General features: G+C 37.7%; 1 pseudogene; it reads left to right on the forward strand.

Moving 5' to 3' along the window:
* Positions 1–5165: 5165 nt before the first annotated feature.
* On the forward strand, positions 5166–7612 carry LOC143591039 (protein ACTIVITY OF BC1 COMPLEX KINASE 8, chloroplastic-like; annotated as a pseudogene).
* Positions 7613–9412: the final 1800 nt, after the last annotated feature.

Consider the following 9412-nt stretch of genomic DNA (forward strand, 5'->3'; position numbering starts at 1 on the left):
TTCGCGCAGAAAAAGAAATAAAGCAATGAAATAAACTTACACAACCCGTCGACTTGGATAACGGGCTCAAGCGCGCTGTCGGCCCACAGCTTACTCATGCCGACCCCCACCAGCGCCTCCTCGCGAATTTTCTTGGCGGGGGATGGTTCGGCGGTCAGTTTCTTAACCCAGGCGCCTGTTGGGTTCTTAATAACATCCGCATCCGCGGGCGCAGAATCGATCGCGCGCATCGTCATGCGGATGGGGATCACACCAGCCCTTATGTAAAAGAACCTCTCAGACCAGTCATGAAGGCTCTTGAATGAAACAGTGGAGCACTTCACCTTCTGACTGCGAGGAATAAAGGAGATCCAAGAATCTTGGATCTTGGGCTTGTAAAAAAATTGAAAGCGCCGAGGGGTGGGCTCCTCGCGCTGTGATTTGCACATGAACTCGAAATGAGTCATGCGCACAAGTCCAAACGGATGGACTTGGGATATATGAATCCCGAAAAAACGTAACACCGCGCCTACAAACCTTGTCATCGGAAGACGAAGGTTGCAGTGGGTGAAAAAATGGGTGTACAAAGAAATATAGCCGGCAGGCGGGTCCGCCGCCGTTTGCCCGGCCCCAGGCAACATGCAGCCAAACAGGGTGGGAAAACCCTGAGAGGCGATAAGGCTGTCGAGGTCGACCTGCCTCGATTTGCAGGGGATTTCATTCCACCTTTTGGTGGCCTTGGTCCTCCCTACTTCCTCCGATGTGGTCTCAACAACCCTCTTACCCTTCCCCTTTTGCTTCAATGTCGACATCACCACAGATTTCACACGGCGTCTTCGAGAGGCAATAGAGGTGATTGAGGGGTTAGACGAGTCTGAACTATCAGACATACAACTGCAGCAGCAAATAATTGAAGTTTCGAAACGATGAAAATACTCAATTCAGAATATGAAAGGCAGAAACTCGAAAATTAGCAACAATGAAGATGAAGATAAAAAATTTCCTAAGGGCCTGCTTTTATAGGCCCAGGAGAGAGAAAAGTGGTAACTGATGGGATTTCACGCGCCCCCACTCGCAGGTGTAAGCCAACGAGGGCGCGGCACGTGTCCCTAACACTGTTGAGGGGACATAAAAACGTAACGGACCTGCCACGGAGCAGAGACGCGCCCCCACTCGCAGGTGCAAACCAATGAGAGCGCGACACGTGTTCCAGACAGCTGTGCGAGGGGACATGAAAGGCAACTGTAGCACCTCGAGCACACGAAACGTCTGACACGTTTACGGCGCACGACACCACCAACCAACCACGTGTTTGGACCCTTCGTTTCAACCAAATGGATAGAACTTCGCGCAACGATGGAAAAAACCAGGAAAACGACAAAATCACATTAAAAGACCAAAATCAGTAAGTCTAATATCTATCTTACCGCGCTCGCGCGAGATAAGACACACATTAGACTGGGGGGGCTTGAAGAGGTATGTACCCGCCTCAACACTGAGCAAGGCGGGTCAACCCACAAGATAAAGACATTATGAAGGCACAAAGCCAAAACCTATGCGCATGGCGCATACAAAACATGCTCAGGCATCATATGCCCAGGCACACATATGCTCGCGCATCACATATGCGCGCGGCGCATCAGCGCGCGGCGCATATCACATGCTCGTGCATACCACATCTGCCCATGCACACATATGCTCGCGCGTCACATATGCGCGCGGCGCACCAGCGCGCGGCGCATATCACATGCTCGTGCATATCACATCTGCGCATGAAATATCTGCGCGTGAGAATAAAGAGAAGACCTCGCGCATCCTCAGGATTGGCGCATATCACACATGCACATAATTGACCTCGTCCTTATCCAAATCAGGATTAGGGCAACCTTGATTGTGCACGTCAGACAACCTTCCAGAAGGCATCTTTTTAAGGAGTAAGAATATGCTGATGTTGACAGCTGCCAAATGAAAGGTCGACAACTCAGCATGACACATGTGCTACCACGTGATTACAACCAACGAGAAAGCGCCAGGTGTCCCAGAGGACACGTGGCGCAGTGCGATTGGAGGAGGCCAACGAGGTTGAGCCCAGCCAGTGGAAACCCTAGCACTATAAATACAGCATCAACTCCACTTTGATGAAGACATTCATTCTCAATCATTGACAGTTACAGGCAGTGATATCACATTCAATCATATTGAATTACATTCACTCACAGTCAGTTACATAAAAACACACAGTCTCACAATCAGAGGGTATTCAGCTATTAAGCAATACTCTTGAGATTCACTGACAGACATTATTATCTTCTCCACAATATACTCATTCTCACGCCGGAGGGTTACCCCAAAGAGGACCCCTCTGTCCCTTTCTGAGGGGTAAGTAACGGCGCTGTTCATTTTGTAGGTGGAAGAACACAGATCCAGAAGAACCATCGGTGAAATAGCATAATCACACCCGAGGAAAGTAGATCTGCTACCAGTGAGTAGATCCACGTTTCTTCAACTACAATTTCATCTTGATTAACGAGGACTCGATCACATGTAAAGGATTCATAAATCACCTTTAACCATCATACCAAAAGTGTACAATTTAATTGAATGATTAAATTTACTTAAAAGGTTAAAAAAGTCCTAAAAAGTATACAATTTAATTGAATGATTAAATTTAGGGAAAAATTTTAAAATAACCCTTTTTAGAGAGAGTCCCCAAAATAGCATTTTTTTTCTCAAAATTTTTTAGAATTTGGACTGATAAGACGCGTTGGTAAAAGATAAAAATAAAGAGGGAGCATGCCAAATTTCGAAAGAAAGTCAGGTAGGAGACGAGATTTGGGAAAATAATAAAGGTAGAATCCAAATTTTTTTGTAATTCCTAACTTTCCCGTCCATATTTTCAAATTCTTGAAAAAATATATTTTTTACAATTATACTCCTGAACCACCACCACCTTGAACAACCACCATAACCGACGCCGTCGGCCCCACCCCATCACCACCACCGTCAACTGCCACCACCATTTCATGGATCTCCGCCGTCGCCTCCCTCCTAAACCTCCTCCAATAATTCACCACCACCATCACCGTATTAATAATAATAATAAACCCAACAAACCCATCACCACCAATCAATTACCTTCCGTTGCGGTTTCTGTTATGGAGTGTAGCTCACTGCTGCTCTAGTGGTGGTGGCAAAGTGCCTGTCAAGTTTCTACTGTTGGTGTCCAAGGTTTGCTGTCTGCGTTAACTTTCGTTGTTGCTGCCTCAATTTTCTGGCGTTGAATCCGTGATTACTGTTGCTCATTCAGGATACATGAGATTTTGTCTTGGTTTGAGCCCAGTTTTCTTATCAAGGTAAGCTCTTGTTTAAAAAAAAACTGATTCTGATGTTACCAAATTGATGATCTTGGGTATGTTTCTGGATCCTTAGAATGCAGATCCTCATTCAGTGGCTCACCGATCCTCATTCTGTGGCGGTTGACGGTGGTGGTGATGGGGCGGGGCCGACGGCGTTGGTGATGGTGGTGGTGGTTCAGGGGTATAATTGTAAAAAATATATTTTTCAAGAATTTGAAAATATGGACGGGAAAGGTAGGAAACATAGAAAGATTACAAAAAAATTTGGACTTTACCTTCATTATTTCCCCAAATCTCGTCTCCAGCCTGACTTTCTTTATTTTTATCTTTTACCAAGGCGTCTTAACAGTCCAAATTCTAAAAAAATTTGAGAAAAAAAAGAGCTATTTTGAGGACTCTCTCTAAAAAAGGCTATTTTAGAAAATTTCCAAAAAGTCCTAAAAATCTGTGTCCCACTGACACCAAGTTTTGATATTTATCTACAATTATACTCCCTCCGTCCCATTAAAAGTGTCCATATTTTCCTTTTTATTTGTCCAATTACAAATGTCCACTTTCAAAATTTATTAGACAATTTCCAAGTTTACCCTCAAGCATACACAACAAGCATTAATAAACAATATGGTGGACCCATTTTCCAAGGACATTATTGTTATTTGGTTAGCAAAAAAAGTAATCATTCAATCCACTTTAAACTTTGTGTTTTTCAAACCAAGACACTTTAACCAGGACTGAGCAGGACGGAGGGAGTAATAACATCCATCAATAAAATGGCTTCAATCAGAGAGAATGTGTGCTATGAATTCCAACTGACCATACCATAAGAGAAATATTTATTTTGGTAATAGTAAATTGTCATTTTCGTCCTTGTGGTTTGACAAATAATGCGAATTTAGTTCAAAAAGTTTATTTTTTGCATATGGACCCTCCACGTTTCCCAATTCTTGCCAATTACATCCAAATCACTAACTCCGTTAAATTGAATCGTTAAATCAGGGGTAGACATGTCTTTTCACTTTTTCCTTATTACATGAGTACAGTGCCAAAATCGTCCCTAAAGTTTGGTCACATTTGCTAATTTCGTCCAAAAATATTTTTTTTCGCAATTATACCCTCGATGTTTCCCAACTGTTGCCAATTTCGTCCAATTTGTTAACCTGGTTTAAATTTAACGTTAACTCAGGGGTGTTATTGTCCTTTTACATATTTGTTTACATTGTTATTATTATTACTCCTCAAACCCCTTATATGACTACAAATAAAGAAGAATAAACAAACTGATAATATATTGGATTTAAACATAGGAATCGTGAAATGTTATATATGTCATCAAACAAACACATAATAACAATAATGTAAACAAACATGTAAAAGGGCAGTAACACCCATAAGTTAACGTTGAATTTAGACCGAGTTAACAATTTGGACGAAATTGGCAACGGTTGGGAAAAATCGAGGGTCTACTTGCGAAAAAAATATTTTTGGACGGAATTCGCAAATATGACCAAACCTCAGGGACGATTTTGACACTTTACTCATATAATAAAGAAATAGTGAAAAGACATGTCTACCCCTGACTTAACGATTAAATTTAGCGAGGTTAGTGATTTGGATGTAATTGGCAAGAATTGAGAAACGTGGAGGGTCCATATGCAAAAAATAAACTTTTTGGACTAAATTCGCATTATTTGCCAAACCAAAAGGACGAAAATGGCACTTTGACTCTCTTGGTAATGATTGACCCACAAGGTCAAAGAGTCAACTTTGACAGACCAAAATTTAAATTGACACAAAAAAGTCAAACCCAATATTTCTGATATCCCAAGAGTCATGTTTAATCATCCAACAGAAGAAGTGATTGGAGGATGGTAATGGGAGTTTGATTGATTGGGGGAAATGTTATGCTTTTGTAGGTATCTATCTGGTGGGAGGTGGAATATGTTGGATCAATTATCAGAACTCACTTCAGGTATATGTATGTATATTATCTCATTGATTGTTAAATCTCAGTTGTTATTCGATTGCTTAGAGTATGTATGTAATTGTAAAGATATGAATTATGAGATTCACAAGCACTACTTTCTGCCTACTAATGCTTATTTGAATCTAACATTTTTCCATATCAACTAACTCACTCTATGCATATAGGACCGACCGATCAACTCCCTCCATTTCCATCTGTTTGGAGCTCCGAAATATTTGATTACTTTGATTTTGAGCCAGTAGCTGCTGCCAGTCTCGATTTAAATGCCATTGAAAAATCTATGTTAATCGACCAATATATGGCCATAGTCTCCGTTTCACTTATATGTAATGCAGGTCAAGTACATCGAGCAAGATTAAAGGAACGACCAGGCCTCAAGGATATTGATCTTAAAAATCTAAGGGTTAGTCAATTCTTAATTTAAATTTATGTTATCAAAATCGCGTATTAAATTTTTTTCAGGTAATAGCATAAAATCTTCAGGAACTTGGCCTGAAATCTGATGGTGCAAAAAGGGATTGGGTTGCTCTTTTTAACAAGTGTGCTAATGTCTTGTACCAGGTGACTCTTTTCTACCCCACATTATTTTAAAATGGTGACAGTTGTGCTATAAGTTTTATTTTAACGAGTGTTATTTTGTGCATCTTTCAGGAAATTGATTATACAAAAGAAGCTGCAAATGCAGAATTATTTGCAAGTAACTTTAAGGAATTAAACAATGTAAAAGTCCCGAACATATATTGGGAATACACAACTCCACAGGTAAATAGTTCTGTACATACATACATTGATCCCAAATATGATCATAACTTTATTATTTTCTTTAGCTTATTATGTTGATCCAACTGTAGGTTCTTACAATGGAGTATGTCCCGGGAATCAAAATCAATAGGATACAAGCTTTAGATCAAGTAGGCGTTGATAATAAAAAAGTAAGTATAAGTGAGTTTTAAATAAAAATTGTGTGAGTTAAGTGCTTCAAAAACATTTCTATGCATATTTGCTATAGCAAAAACTAAAAAGTGCCTTGGTTATGTTAAACGCTAAGTGTACCATTATAGACATCATATGTATAGGTAAACAGAAAACAACAAAAAATAAAAATGTTCTCATCTAAACATGTTCGGTAATATGTATGTTCCACAGGCTGGGCAGGTAAGCTGTTGAATCTGTTTCGGTAATATCCGGAACAGATACTGTCTCACAGTTTCTTCTATGCTGACCCTGTAAGTTTTCTGTATATTCTTCTGGATTTCGATGCCTGGTGGCATACATACAATGCACATGCAGAGTATGGTTAAAACTATCTCCTTGTTTGATTCAGCATCCTGGTAATATAGCTGTTGATGATGTGAATGATGGAAGGCTTATATTTTATGATTTTGGAATCATGGGGAGGTAGTGATTAACCAATTTTAATTTTTGAGAAAACTTCACAAACTATTTTCTTTAAAATACTGACCTTGGAGTTTTGCAGCATAAGCCCAAACATAAATGAAGGTTTGTTGGAAGTTTTTTATGGAGTTTATGAGAAAGATCCAAATAAGGTAGATGGTTCTCTTTGATTTATTCTCTTTGCTGCATTGATTATTTTTTTTTGTATTTTTGGTAAGAAATAAATATTAACACTTACTTCTTTATAATAATTTTATGATTTATGATGCCGGTTATTCAAGCAATGGTTCAAATGGGCGTTCTTGTGCCAACCGGAGACATGACAGCTGTCAGAAGAACTGCACATTTCTTCCTTAATAAGTTATCCTCCGCCTGTAATATAAATATAAATATAAATATAAATATAAATATAAATATAGATTTCGGTTATTTTTGATCACCCATGTCAATATAACCTACATATTTACAGCTTTGAAGAACGCCTTGCGGCACGAAGAAGAGAAAGAGAATTGGCAACTGCAGAACTTGGATTTAAGAAACCGTTGACCAAAGAGGAAAACCTAGAGAAGAAAAAAGAGCGTTTGGCTGCAATTGGTATTGACTATTTTATCTATCTAATCTCACACTATGTTATTTTGGCAAATGACGTATTTATTTGATGGTATTGGTATAGCAGATTTAACATGCTTTTTCCATGTACCGTGATATCGGTTATTGCATTTTTTATTTTACTTTTTTTGTTTAGTTGCAGTTATGTTGAATAGCTATATATTTATTTCAGTGGAGGATTTACTGGCTATTTCAGCAGATCAACCGTTTCGATTTCCTGCCACTTTCACCTTTGTTGTTAGAGCTTTTTAAGGTATTGTGTTCTAAACTTTTGTAAATATTATTATTATTATTATTGTCTTCTAATACCAGAGGGAAATGCACTCTCAACTACCTAAGTATTAAAAGTATCATAATAATTACAATTTAAAGACATACCTCACTGTGTTTACTTGTATCTTGCAGTGTTAGATGGCAATGGGAAAGAGGCCATATTATTGAAGTGGTTGGTGTTATCAGTAACATGGCATTTTGTTTATTTCTAGCTATGCTCTGGAATTGCTAAGGTTTCGTGAAGCTGGTATTGAAGTGGTCATCAAGGTTTAATTTTAAGCCATTTTTCATAATATTTGGCATTTTGTGTGTTCAAAATCTAATAATTTCATATTTTGGTTTGTTCTTTGTGTTTCAGGACATTAAAAAAACGATGGGAAACAGCAGAGTGGTTTTAGGTTGATGCCTTTATGCTTCTTGACCATGTGTGGATTTAGGTTGGGGAAGTGTTATGTTTTAAAAAGTTCAGGTTGAATATGCGTTTTGGTGCCTATTGTCATAACCCGATTTTGAGGCAGAGTGGTTGCTTTTTAATACGGATCGAGCTAAATTATAGAAAGTAATTATTTTTACCTTATTAATCATGTTAATAATAACCAACGAATGCCCAAAATGGAAGATATGTTTGCAAAAGGATTCCTTAAATATTGATAGAATTGCCTATAGTAATTGTCAAATGTTTTTTCTTTAAGGATATTAAGTTTTAGCTCATGTTTTACTCAATCCTATTGTTTCATAAATTATTTAAGGATATTAAATAAAGTTTATCTTCCGTCAACTTTATTTAAAAACCGTAAACTTGATAACCAATTGGATCGGATCTTTAGATAATTTGATATGAATGATTAAGATTTGGCATTTCAACATTTTTATCACTATTTTGTAGAGTAAGAATGAAAACTAGTGGCATATTTTGACATGCGCATGTTGTTGTTTAGTCTTCATATGAGTAAGTTATGTTAGATATTCTTAGGGTGTGTTTGGCCTAGCTTATTTAACAATGCTTATAGCTTTTGTAGCTTTTTTTTTTTTTACAAAATAAGCTTAGTTTGGTGTTTGTTTTAGCTTTTCAAGCTTATGCTTATAAGCTTATATAAGCTAATTTGAAGAAGATTATTTGAAGATGGTTTTTTTAGCTTATTTGAAGAAGCTTATTTGTGTAGGGTGTAAGTTAGTCATTCGCCCTCAAATGATGGTGGATTAATAATTATTAAAGCAACTTATTGCTATAAAAAATTAAAGAATGATGGATTAACAACTTATTATCAACTTGTAGAATATAAGCTAATCCAAACACTTAAAAGAAGCTTATCAAATAATAGAAAATAAGCTAGAAGCCACTTTAAAATATAAGTATAAGCCAAAAAATAAAAGTTAGGCCAAACACCCCCTTAGTTAGTGTCGTGCTTCACTTGCTATGTTGTGCTCGTAAGGGTCTTTTAATTTAAGAAACGATGTTACTCATTAGGTGTTTTGAGCTATGTTGGGTTGCATGATTGTTTGCAAACAACCTTGTATGGTTTATCAAGTTCTGTGCATGCAAGTTAGTTTCAAGTGGTTTAGCTAGCTTTTTTTAAGTCAGATGTTACAAGTGGTGTTGAAACGACTGTTTTGTTGGGTTGAACGATTGTTTGTAAACAAGTTTGTGTGGCTTATCAAATTCTGTGCGTATAGTTTAGTTTCAAGTGGTTCAGCTGACTTTTTTAAGTCAGATGATACAAGTGGTGTGCTTTTCTTTTTCTTTTGCAACTACAAATGATGATATGATGGTGATGTATATTGATAGTAATAAATAATAATGCGTCAAACGATATAG

Source organism: Bidens hawaiensis, unplaced genomic scaffold (assembly GCF_021521415.1).
Source record: "Bidens hawaiensis isolate Kalapana, Puna unplaced genomic scaffold, B.hawaiensis_p1.1 tig00039152_1, whole genome shotgun sequence".
Classification (NCBI taxonomy): domain Eukaryota; kingdom Viridiplantae; phylum Streptophyta; class Magnoliopsida; order Asterales; family Asteraceae; genus Bidens; species Bidens hawaiensis.